This window comes from Bombina bombina, chromosome 5 (genome assembly GCF_027579735.1).
Source record: "Bombina bombina isolate aBomBom1 chromosome 5, aBomBom1.pri, whole genome shotgun sequence".
In the NCBI taxonomy this organism is placed as follows: Eukaryota; Metazoa; Chordata; class Amphibia; order Anura; family Bombinatoridae; genus Bombina; species Bombina bombina.
The window spans coordinates 76,728,155-76,741,813 of NC_069503.1; the positions used below are offsets into that span (position 1 = coordinate 76,728,155).

A 13,659-nucleotide genomic window follows, 5' to 3' on the forward strand; every position below is an offset into this window, starting at 1 on the left:
CACACAGGAGAAAAGTCTTTCACATGTACAGAGTGTGGAAAATGTTTTACACAACTAAGTAGTCTGAAAAGTCATGAAAGGATTCACACAGGAGAAAAGCCTTTCACATGTAGAGAGTGTGGAAAAAGTTTTACAGAAAAGAGTCATCTGAAAAAACATGAAAGGATTCACACAGGAGAAAAGCCTTTCAAATGTACAGAGTGTGGAAAAAGTTTTACACAAAAGAGTGATCTGAAAAAACATGAAAGGATTCACACAGGAGAAAAGCCTTTCACATGTACAGTGTGTGGAAAGAGTTTTACAGAAAAGAGTCATCTGAAAACTCATGAAACGGTTCACACAGGAGAAAAGCCTTTCACATGTACAGAGTGTGGAAAATGTTTTACACACATAATTAGTCTGAAAACTCATTTAAGGATTCACACAGGAGAAAAGCCTTTCAAGTGTAAAGAGTGCGGAAAATGTTTTACACAAATATTTAGTCTGAAAAATCATGAAAGGATTCACACAGGGGAAAAGCCGTTCACATGTACAGAGTGTGGAAAATGTTTTACACAAATAATTAGTCTGAAAACTCATGAAAGGATTCACACAGGGGAAAAGCCGTTCACATGTACAGAGTGTGGAAAATCTTTTACACACATAATTAGTCTGAAAAATCATGAAATGATTCACACAGGAGAAAAGCCTTTCACGTGTACAGTGTGTGGAGTACAGTTTTCACGAAAGAGTCATCTCTTAACCCACAAAAGGATTCACACAGGAGAAAAACCTTTTGTTTGTACAGTATGTGGGAAAATGTTTGCAGACAAGACAACTTTCCGAAGACATGAACTTAGTCACACAGGGGAAAAGCCTTTCACTTGTACAGAGTGTGGAAAAAGTTTTACACTTAAGTGTGATCTGAAAGCTCATGAAAGGATTCACAAGGGAAGAAACCTTTCACATGTTTAGAAAAAAGGGTTTTCTCTTGTTAAGTGTATCCAGTCCACGGATCATCCATTACTTGTGGGATATTCTCCTTCCCAACAGGAAGTTGCAAGAGGATCACCCACAGCAGAGCTGCTATATAGCTCCTCCCCTCACTGCCATATCCAGTCATTCTCTTGCAACTCTCAACAAAGATGGACGTAGTAAGAGGAGAGTGGTGTATTATAGTTAGTTTTTTAACTTCAATCAAAAGTTTGTTATTTTTAAATGATACCGGAGTGTACTGTTTCATCTCAGGCAGCATTAGAAGAAGAATCTGCCTGTGATTTCTATGATCTTAGCAGAAGTAACTAAGATCCACTGCCGTTCTCGCATATTCTGAGGAGTGAGGTAACTTCAGAGGGGGAATGGCGTGCAGGTTTTCCTGCAATAAGGTATGTGCAGTTAATATATTTATAGTGATGGAATTTGCTAGAAAAATGCTGCTGATACCGGATTAATGTAAGTTAAGCCTTAAATTCAGTGATAGCGACTGGTATCAGGCTTATTAACAGAGATACATACTCTTATAAAAGTGTAATATAAAACGTTTGCTGGCATGTTAATCGTTTTTATATATGTTTGGTGATAAAACTTATTGGGGCCTGGTTTTTTTCCACATGGCTGGCTTGATTTCTGCCTAGAGACAGTTTCCTGAAGCTTTCCACTGTTGCAATATGAGTGGGAAGGGCCTATTTTAGTGCTTTTCTGTGCAGCTAAAAATACTGACAGAGACATTCAGCTTCCCTCTGCATGATACAGGACATCTCTGAAGGGCTCAAAAGGCTTCAAAGTCGTGTTTGAGGAGGGTAACAATCACAGTAGACTGTGGCAGTTGTTGTGACTGTGTTTAAAAAAACGTTTTTGTCATTTATTATTCTGTTTTTGTTATTAAGGGGTTAATCATCCATTTGCAAGTGGGTGCAATGCTTTGCTGACTTGTTACATACAATGTAAAAATTTTGTTAGTGTAACTGCCTTTTTTCCACTGTTATTTCAAATTTTGTCAAAATTTGTTTCTCTTAAAGGCACAGTAACGTTTTTTATATTGCTTGTTAACTTGCTTTAAAGTGTTTTCCAAGCTTGCTAGTCTCATTGCTAGTCTGTACAAACATGTCTGAAACAGAGGATACTTGTTCATTCTGTTTAAAAGCCATGGTGGAGCCCCATAGGAGAATGTGTACTAAATGTATTGATTTCACCTTAAACAGTAAAGATCAGTCTTTATCTATAAAAGAATTGTCACCAGAGGGGTCTGTCGAGGGGGAAGTTATGCCGACTAACTCTCCCCACGTGTCGGACCCTTCGCCTCCCGCTCAAGGGACGCACGCTAATATGGCGCCAAGTACATCAGGGACGCCCATAGCGATTACTTTGCAGGACATGGCTGCAATCATGAATAATACCCAGTCAGAGGTATTATCCAGATTGCCTGAATTGAGAGGCAAGCGCGATAGCTCTGGGGTTAGACGAGATACAGAGCACGTAGATGCTGTAAGAGCCATGTCTGATACTGCGTCACAATATGCAGAACCTGAGGACGGAGAGCTTCAGTCTGTGGGTGACGTCTCTGAATCGGGGAGACCTGATTCAGAGATTTCTAATTTTAAATTTAAGCTTGAGAACCTCCGTGTATTGCTTGGGGAGGTATTAGCTGCTCTGAATGACTGTGACACAATTGCAGTGCCAGAGAAATTGTGTAGGCTGGATAAATACTATGCAGTGCCGGTGAGTACTGATGTTTTTCCAATACCTAAAAGGCTTACAGAAATTATTAGTAAGGAGTGGGAAAGGCCCGGTGTGCCCTTTTCCCCACCTCCTATATTTAGCAAAATGTTTCCAATAGATGCCACTACACGGGACTTATGGCAGACTGTCCCTAAGGTGGAGGGAGCAGTTTCTACTTTAGCAAAGCGTACCACTATCCCGGTTGAGGACAGTTGTGCTTTTTCAGATCCAATGGATAAAAAATTGGAGGGTTACCTTAAGAAAATGTTTATTCAACAAGGTTTTATTTTACAGCCCCTTGCATGCATTGCGCCTGTCACTGCTGCGGCGGCATTCTGGTTTGAGGCCCTGGAAGAGGCCATCCAGACAGCTCCATTGAATGAAATTATTGACAAGCTTAGAACTCTTAAGCTAGCTAACTCATTTGTTTCTGATGCCATTGTTCATTTGACTAAACTAACGGCAAAGAATTCCGGATTCCCCATCCAGGCGCGTAGGGCGCTATGGCTCAAATCCTGGTCAGCTGATGTGACTTCAAAGTCTAAATTACTCAACACTCCTTTCAAGGGGCAGACCTTATTCGGGCCTGGTTTGAAAGAAATTATTGCTGACATTACTGGAGGTAAGGGTCATACCCTTCCTCAGGACAGGGCCAAATCAAAGGCCAAACAGTCTAATTTTCGTGCCTTTCGAAATTTCAAGGCAGGTGCAGCATCAACTTCCTCTGCTTCAAAACAAGAGGGAACTTTTGCTCAATCCAGACAGGCCTGAAAACCTAACCAGTCCTGGAACAAGGGCAAGCAGGCCAGAAAGCCTGCTGCTGCCCCCAAGACAGCATGAAGGAGCGGCCCCCTATCCGACAACGGATCTAGTAGGGGGCAGACTCTCTCTCTTCGCCCAGGCGTGGGCAAGAGATGTTCAGGATCCCTGGGCGTTGGAGATCATATCTCAGGGATATCTTCTGGACTTCAAAGCTTCTCCTCCACAAGGGAGATTTCACCTTTCAAGATTATCTGCAAACCAGATAAAGGAAGAGGCATTCCTAAGCTGCGTACAAGATCTCCTTGTAATGGGAGTGATCCATCCAGTTCCGCGGACGGAACAAGGACAGGGTTTTTATTCAAATCTGTTTGTGGTTCCCAAAAAAGAGGGAACCTTCAGACCAATCTTGGATCTAAAGATCTTAAACAAATTCCTCAGAGTTCCGTCATTCAAGATGGAAACTATTCGAACCATTTTACCCATGATCCAAGAGGGTCAGTACATGACCACAGTGGACTTAAAGGATGCCTACCTTCGCATTCCGATTCACAAGAATCATCATCAGTTCCTGAGGTTTGCCTTTCTAGACAGGCATTACCAATGTATAGCTCTTCCATTCGGGTTGGCTACAGCCCCAAGAATTTTTACAAAGGTTCTGGGCTCACTTCTGGCGGTCCTAAGACCGCGAGGCATAGCGGTGGCTCCTTACCTGGACGATATCCTGATACAGGCGTCGAGCTTTCAAATTGCCAAATCTCATACAGAGATAGTTCTGGCATTCCTGAGGTCGCATGGGTGGAAAGTGAACGAAGAAAAGAGTTCTCTATCTCCTCTCACAAGGGTTTCCTTCCTAGGGACTCTAATAGATTCTGTAGAAATGAAAATTTACCTGACGGAGTCCAGGTTATCAAAACTTCTAAATGCTTGCCGTGTTCTTCACTCCATTCCGCGCCTCACGGTGGCTCAGTGCATGGAAGTAATCGGCTTAATGGTAGCGGCGATGGACATAGTGCCATTCGCGCGCCTGCATCTCAGACCGCTGCAATTATGCATGCTCAGTCAGTGGAATGGGGATTACACAGATTTGTCCCCTCTACTAAATCTGGATCAGGAAACCAGAGATTCTCTTCTCTGGTGGTTATCTCGGGCCCATCTGTCCAAGGGTATGACCTTTCGCAGACCAGATTGGACAATTGTAACAACAGATGCCAGCCTTCTAGGTTGGGGTGCAGTCTGGAACTCCCTGAAGGCTCAGGGTTCATAGACTCAGGAGGAGAAACTCCTTCCAATAAATATTCTGGAGTTAAGAGCAATATTCAATGCTCTTCTGACTTGGCCTCAGCTAGCAACACTGAGGTTCATCAGATTTCAGTCGGACAACATCACGACTGTGGCTTACATCAACCATCAAGGGGGAACCAGGAGTTCCCTAGCGATGTCAGAAGTCTCCAAGATAATTCGCTGGGCAGAGACTAACTCTTGCCACCTGTCAACGATCCATATCCCAGGCATAGAGAGCTGGGAGTCGGATTTTCTAAGTCATCAGACTTTTCATCCGGGGGAATGGGAACTCCATCCGAAGGTGTTTGCTCAATTGGTTCTCCGTTGGGGCAAACCAGAATTGGATCTCATGGCGTCTCACCAGAACGCCAAGCTTCCTTGTTACGGATCCAGGTCCAGGGACCCAGAAGCGGCACTGATAGATGCTCTAGCAGCGCCTTGGTTCTTCAACCTGGCTTATGTGTTTCCACCGTTTCCTCTGCTCCCTCGTCTGATTGCCAAAATCAAACAGGAAAGAGCATCGGTGATATTGATAGCGCCTGCGTGGCCACGCAGGACCTGGTATGCAGACCTAGTGGACATGTCATCCTTTCCACCATGGACTCTGCCTCTGAGACAAGACCTTCTAATACAAGGTCCTTTCAATCATCCGAATCTACTTTCTCTGAGACTGACTGCATGGAGATTGAACGCTTGATCCTATCACAGCGTGGCTTCTCCGAATCAGTAATTGATACCTTAATACAGGCACGAAAGCCTGTCACCAGGAAAATTTACCACAAGATATGGCGTAAATATCTTCATTGGTGTGAATCCAAGAATTACTCATGGAGTAGGGTTAGGATTCCTAGGATATTGTCCTTCCTCCAAGAGGGTTTGGACAAAGGATTATCAGCTAGTTCTTTAAAGGGACAGATTTCTGCTCTGTCTATTCTTTTACACAAGCGTCTGGCAGAAGTTCCAGACGTTCAGGCATTTTGTCAGGCTTTAGTTAGAATTAAGCCTGTGTTAGAATTAAACCTGTTGCTCCTCCATGGAGCTTAAACTTGGTTCTTAAAGTTCTTCAAACCTTCATTGAACCCCTTCATTCTATTGATATCAAACTTATTTTTCTGATGGCTATTTCCTCTGCTCGAAGAGTCTCTGAGTTATTTGCCTTACATTGTGATCCTTATCTGATCTTTCATTCAGATAAAGTTGTTCTGCATACAAAAACCTGGGTTTTTACCTAAGGTGGTTTCTAACAAGAATATCAATCAAGAGATTGTTGTTCCATCATTATGTCCTAATCCTTCTTCAAAGAAGGAACATCTTTTGCATAATCTAGACGTAGTCCGTGCCTTGAAGTTTTACTTACAGGCTACTAAAGATTTTCGCCAAACATCTAACCTGTTTGTTGTTTACTCTGGACAGAGGAGAGGTCAGAAGGCCTCGGCAACCTCTCTTTCTTTTTGGCTTCGGAGTATAATCCGTTTAGCCTATGAGACTGCTGGACAGCAGCCTCCTGAAAGGATTACAGCTCATTCTACTAGAGCTGTGGCTTCCACCTGGGCCTTCAAAAATGAGGCCTCTGTTGAACAGATTTGCAAGGCTGCAACTTGGTCTTCCCTTCATACTTTTTCCAAATTTTACAAATTTGATACTTTTGCTTCTTCGGAGGCTGTTTTTGGGAGAAAGGTTCTACAGGCAGTGGTTCCTTCCGTTTAAGTTCCTGCCTTGTCCCTCCCATCATCCGTGTACTTTAGCTTTGGTATTGGTATCCCACAAGTAATGGATGATCCGTGGACTGGATACACTTAACAAGAGAAAACATAATTTATGCTTACCTGATAAATTTATTTCTCTTGTAGTGTATCCAGTCCACGGCCCGTCCTGTCCTTTTCAGGCAGGTCTAAATTTTAATTAAACTACAGTCACCACTGCACCCTATGGTTTCTCCTTTCTCGGCTTGTTTCGGTCGAATGACTGGATATGGCAGTGAGGGGAGGAGCTATATAGCAGCTCTGCTGTGGGTGATCCTCTTGCAACTTCCTGTTGGGAAGGAGAATATCCCACAAGTAATGGATGATCCGTGGACTGGATACACTACAAGAGAAATAAATTTATCAGGTAAGCATAAATTATGTTTTTAATTAAATCGGGTATCGCAAAACATAGTAACATAGTAACATAGTAGATAAGGTTGAAAAAAGACTGAAGTCCATTGAGTTCAACCTATACAAATCTAAAATACTTACAAAAAGCTCCAGTTAAGCTTAAATAACCCCATTAAAATGTGACCCATTTAATACTAGCAATCATATCCATGAATTTTGTTTATATACAGAAATTTATCCAGACTATTTTTAAATGTATCAATGGTATTGGCATTCACTACCTCCTTTGGTAATGAGTTCCACAATTTTATTGCTCTTACAGTGAAAAAACGTTTCCGTTGCAGGAGATTAAATCTCCTTTCCTCCAACCTTAAATTATGACCTCTTGTCAGAAACAATTTTCTTGGAATAAACAGAGCTTCTGCCATCTCTGTATATGGGCTTTGAATATATTTATATAAAGTAATCATGTCACCTCTCAAGCGCCTTTTTTCTAAAGAGAACAGACCCAGTTTGGCTAGCCTCTCCTCATAGGTTAATTTCTCCAATCCCCTTATTAGCTTTGTGGCCCTTCTTTGAACTTTTTCTAGTTCTGCAATATCTTTTTTAGCAATCGGTCCCCAGAACTGCACTCCAAACTCAAGGTGAGGTCTTACCAGGGCTTTATATAATGACAGAATTATGCTTTCCTCCCTTGAATCAATGCCTCTTTTAATACATGCTAGTATCTTATTAGCCTTTGAAGCCACTGCCCTGCATTGTGCACTCATCTTTAGCTTGTTATCTATTACTACTCCCAAATCCCTTTCCTCCTGTGTTTGGCTAAGTATTGTCCCATTTAAAAAATACGTAGCCTGCTTATTTTTACTTCCAAAATGTAGAACCTTGCATTTTTCCGTATTAAATCTCATTTTTCATTCACTTGCCCATAGTTCTAATTTTAGCATATCCCTTTGTAAAGAGAGTTCGTCCTGCTCTGACCTAATGACCTTACTTAACTTAGTATCATCTGTAAAAATAGAGATGTCGCTATTTAATCCTTGCTCCAAGTCATTTATAAAAATATTAAAAAGAACAGGGCCCAGTACTGATCCCTGGGGGACGCCACTGATTACCTTTGTCCAATCTGAGTATGATCCATTTACTACTACTCGTTGCTCCCTATCTTTTATCCAGTTATTTATCCATGAGCTAACATTTTCAGCTATTCCCAGTCCCTTAATTTTGTGCATTAATCTCTCATGTGGCACTGTATCAAATGCCTTTGCAAAATCTAAGTATATCACATCAAATGATTCCCCTTTATCTATATTTTTACTTACTTCCTCGTAGAATCTAATTAGATTAGTTTGACATGATCTATTTCTCCTAAAGCCATGCTGATTAGAACTCATAATCTTGTTTACACGAATATGCTCATCAATATAATCCCTTATAATCCCTTCAAATATCTTCCCCACTATTGATGTCAGACTAACTGGTCTATAGCTTCCTGGATCATCCCTGCTTCCCTTTTTGAAGAGTGGCACCACATCAGCTTTACGCCAATCCTGGGGTACCATGCCTGAGGATAATGAGTCTTGAAAAATTAAGAGTAAAGGTTTGTCTATGACAGTGCTAAGTTCCCTTAACAACCTTGGGTGTATTCCATCTGGGCCTGGAGTTTTATTTACCTTAATATTTTCCATTTTTTTCCTGATATGCTCTAAACAAAACCCAGTTAGTGGTATGGACTGGCATGTTTTATTCTGTTCCAAAGTATCATTCAATGGTTCCTCTCTTGTGTATACTGACGAAAAAAACTGGTTTAGTACCTCAGCCTTCTCCCTGTCATTATTTATCATGCTAGCCTCCACGCATTTTAATGTACCTATATTATCCTTCTTTGATTTTTTGCTATTTATGTACTTAAAGAACCTTTTAGGGTTAGACTCCTTGGCAATTAATTTTTCATTTTCAATTTTGGCTAATTTGATTGCTTTTTTTGCATGCTTTGTTACATTCCTTATAAATATTGTATGCTGAGTCTGTACTATTTTCTTTTAATAATTTAAATGCCCTACGTTTTTTCCTAATTTCTCTTAACACATTTTTATTTAGCCATAACGGCTTTGTTTTTTTATTTTTATTTTTATAACCATATGGTATGTGTTGATATGTATATTTATTTAACAAATTTTTAAATATTATCCATTTATCCTCTGTATTTTTATTAGAAAATACATTGTCTTAATTTATATTATTTAATGATTTCCTTAAATCGTTGAATTTTGCTTTCTTGAAATTAAAAGTCTTAGTTAAGCCTTTAAAACACTGCATATGAAAAGAGATTTCAAATGTGACCATGTTATGATCACTGTTACCCAAATGTTAACTTCTATGTTTGATATTATATCTGTATTGTTTGATAGCACTAAATCCAATATAGCTTTACTCCTAGTTGGCTCCTCTATTAATTGTTACAAGAAGTTATCCCTGAGAACATTTAAAAATCTATCCCCCTTAGCTGAATTACTAGTTTCATTGGCCCAGTTTATATCAGGGTATTTTAAATCTCCCATAATTACAGCACTGTTATTAGCAGCCTTACCTATTTGGATAAGTAGTTGAATTTCCTCCGGGTCACTAATGTTGGGAGGCTTGTAGCATGTTCCTAGTAATATTTTTTTAGGATTTTTTGCCCCAGTCTTTATTTCAACCCACAGGATCTCTACACCAAATATTTAGACACAAATAAACTTTATATACACAGTGTGCAAACCTTTTTACAATTATCGTAAAGAGGACAAACTCTCTTAATAGAAGCATCAAAAGAGATGTTATTGTAAATAATACTTTCTAAATCACAGCTATAAAAGCCTCAGATTGGAAGTGCTCTCCTTTGTTCCTCTATATATGTGCACCTCAGTTTCTCTCATATAAATGTGATGGAATCCAAACACCACACAGGAATATACAGATCTGTCCTCATACCGACCAGTTTACACAACCATTCACCACCAAAGCACCCCCAGTGTTGTTTATTAATATGCCAGTGTTAGGAGTTGTACATTTGTTTTACATTGGGGAGAAAATAATTACATTTACAGAATAAAGGAGTCTTTATATGAATAGAGTGTTATAGAATTATATAAACAAGAACATCAGTCTCAAATGATTGACATCTGTGAGATATATTTAATGTGCATATCATGTGGATAAACCTTTTCTTATAGCAATAGATGCTTAGCATTGTACATGTTATATACCAGAGGAATTACTGAGGGGAAACTGATTTGATTTAATGAGACACAATATCAGTAACCGTTACATACATGATCATAATCAGTTTAATTTAAATTGCTACTATAACTAAAGGGGACATTGTATGTCTGATAATTCCCTTTGTATCAAGAGCACAAGTGTTAGGTATATTTATACCATTGTGTGCGTATCTCATGTAATGCTGCTTTTTACTATATGATGATATACAATGTTTTTTCATGCAAATAAAAAGTGATTGTAATCCAGACCAGTATTTTGTGTTTTTAAAAAAAATTAAAAACACAATATCACAGAATAATTAGGAAAACATCATCAAAGACAGAAGCCAAATCTGACAGTGACAGTGAAACACTGATAATTCAGATAGAACAGCAATTTCTTTTGCATGATGTACCGAGTCCAAGGATTCATCCTTACTTGTGGGATATTATCCTTCCTAACAGGAAGTGGCAAAGAGAGCACCACAGCAGAGCTGTCTATATAGCTCCCCCCTTAACTCTACCCCCCAGTCATTCTCTTTGCCAGCTCTAAGCAGGAAGGGTAAAGTGAAAGAGGTGTTAAGCTGTTAGTTTTATTTTATCTACAATCAAGAGTTTGTTATTTTTATGTTGAAATATTTTTTGTTTATATCATGGATAAAACTTAAACAATAACAATCTCAATAACCTTTTTGTACAAATGGTTTCAAGTATAGGTTGTCACAAAACAAAACACATCAAGGTTACTGGTTACCTAACTCTCACGTCATTTTGCCCTTATACATCTAGAAGCCTTCAAGTAACCTTCACCACCTTGTACTTTTAATTGCAAACAAGTATTAACTTTCCTTACTACCCCACCCTCCCCACTAATACCCTCCCCCCTACCAGGAGATGCCATTATTACTCCACCCAATCTAAGAGATCTTTCACGGTAACGATGTCTAAATAACTCCCCTACTCCCTCTTATAAAGGTAACTCTCTTCTCAGAGCCGTAGATTTCTCCAATTAGTCAGATATATTGCTATCACCTTTTTTTCCCTCTAGTTAGTACCCAGACCTCAGTATCCAATAGAACCAAATCCTATCGAACTGCTCTGGCTGCCCCTGTGACCATGCAGCTAATTCTGACATAGTATATGTCCCTGTAATTTTCCCCACCACTTCTTGCCATGAGGGTGCTCCCACTTTGCAGTGTCTGGCTATGCAGATTCTCAGACATGTGCATAATATTCTAATAAGTTTGTTAATTGTCAAGTTAAATGGTTTCACCCTTTCGTGTAGTAAAGCTTGGGTCATTGTGAGGTTCACTCTCTCATATAACAACTTGCTTATTAATTCTGATAATTTCCCCCATAATGGTTGGACCTCCTGACACTCCCACCACATGTGTTTATATGTTCACCTTTCTGGGCAGCCTCTGTAGCATTGTCCATTAAGCCCTATGGTGAAGTGAGCTGTCCTTACCGGGGTCAAATACCATCTAAACATTACCTTAATACAGTTTTCTTTCATATCTGCAATAATCAAACATCAGCTCATTCCAATCATCTGCCTCCCACGTCTCTGTTGTATCTCTCTCCCATTGTTCTGTCAATGCTAATTTATTGTCTCGTTTAGCTTTCTGTATTAGGACATATATCCAGGAGATCAGCTTTTTCCCTCTATTGGGGCTCACTATCATTCTTTAAACCAATGTAACTGTTCTGGCTCAATTTGTTCCCTTATAGAGGTGAACGTGAGCATTTTGGAGCCCGTAAGAAAGTCAGCCACCCTGTACAGTCCCTTGTTTGCCCATTTATCAACTGTTTTTCTAAGTTCTTTTGGCTCTAAGAACCTAACCGGTCTTAACACTGACTCAGTCCTACTCAGTCGCATCCTTTTCGTGATCCCATCCCACAACCGTACTGTCTCTAATGTTACTGGTGACCTATAGTCCCTTTATTTGATACAAGCTTCAGGATCCCATAAAATGTCTGCCGCTCTTGAGCTACCTGCTATATCCGCCTCTATTTTCGGCCACACCAATTCATTCTGTTGTTTCCCTAAAATAACTGTCTGCGCCAACCTAGAAGCTTGGTAATACTCTACCAAATTTGGGACTCCCACTCCCCCTACGTGTCTGTGCAATTGCAACAACCGTGAGGCTATTCTCGGTCTTCCCTCCCCTCTTAGAAATTTTAAAACATCAGTTTGCAAGGCTATCAGTTCTGGTAAAGGTATACTAATCGAATAGCCCTAAACAGGTACATTAATCTTGGGAGTACATTCATTTTGATGGACATAAGTCTCCCATACCATGAGAAATTGCCTTTTTCCACTTCCTCAGATCATTTCTGATAGCCTTATAGACAGGAATCTAGTTTAGTTTATATAAATCAGCCACATTAACTCCTATCTTAACCCCCAGGTATGTGATGTGGCTGTTTGCCCAGGAGAATGCAAAATTGAGTTCCATTGTTTTCTTAGTGTGTGGGGGCAGGTTAATCGCAAGTGCTTCACACTTGTCAGAGTTTATCTTATATCCCGAGATCTCTGAGTATTCTTCTAGTACTCTGTAGAGATATGGCAACGAACTCAGTGGCCTGGTGATTGTCCCTAAAATGTCATCCACGAATAGCATAGATTTATATTCAGAAGCACCTATTTGCACTCCCGAGATTTCCTTCACTTTCCTGATATTTGCAGCTAGTGGCTCAATACAAATTGCAAATATCAACGGCAACAGCGGGCAGCCCTGTTGCGTCCCATTCCAAATATCTATGTGTCTGCATAAGTATTCCGCTGCTCCCACTACTGCCGTCGGACTTAAGTAAATACTCTCTAATGCCTGTATAAATGCACCCTTAAAACCCATGGCCGCCAGTACCTTAAACATGAACTTCCAGTCTACCCTGTCGAACGCCTTTTCCGCGTCTAGCGACAGGAATAGAGCTGGAGTTTCTTTTGCTTTCAAATAATCTATCAGAGTGATCGTTCTTCTTACATTGTCCGGTGCTTCCCTATCCTGAACAAACCCCACTTGATCATGATGGATCAATGTGGGCAAGATCTGCTTCAGTCTATTTCTATTATTTTAGCAAAAATTTTAATATCGTGGTTGATTAGTGAGATAGGCCTATAATTTTGACACAATTTTGCGTTCTTCCCGGTTTTGGGTATTGCAATAATCTTTGCCTGAAGCATTTCCCTAGGCACATTCCGGCCTTCCATAATTCCATTACATAAATTAGTTAAATAAGGTGCCAGCTCTTTCTTAAAGACTTTATAGTATTCGCTAGTCAGTCTGTCAGGGCCTGCCGCCTTGCCAACTTTTAAGTCTTTAACTACTCCCAGTACTTCCCCTATTGTGATTTTAGAGTTAAGGTTCTCTAAATCTGGTGCCGCTATAGTTTTTAGATTGGCTCTATCCAGAAACTTGGATATCTGGGTGTCTATATTTCCTACTTTAACTTTATTTCCATCACATAATTGTTCGTAATATTGGGCAAAACTGTCCACTATTTCCTGTGGGTTCACTGTCGTCTCCCCTCTTAAGGTAACTAACTTAGGAATTGAAAAGAACTTATTTCTCTCCCTT

At 40.0% G+C, this 13,659-nt stretch overlaps 1 pseudogene; it reads left to right on the top strand.

The window, feature by feature from the left end:
- LOC128659910 (oocyte zinc finger protein XlCOF6-like) overlaps positions 1 to 970 on the top strand; it is a 367,873-nt pseudogene extending 366,903 nt beyond the window's left edge.
- Positions 971 to 13,659: the final 12,689 nt, after the last annotated feature.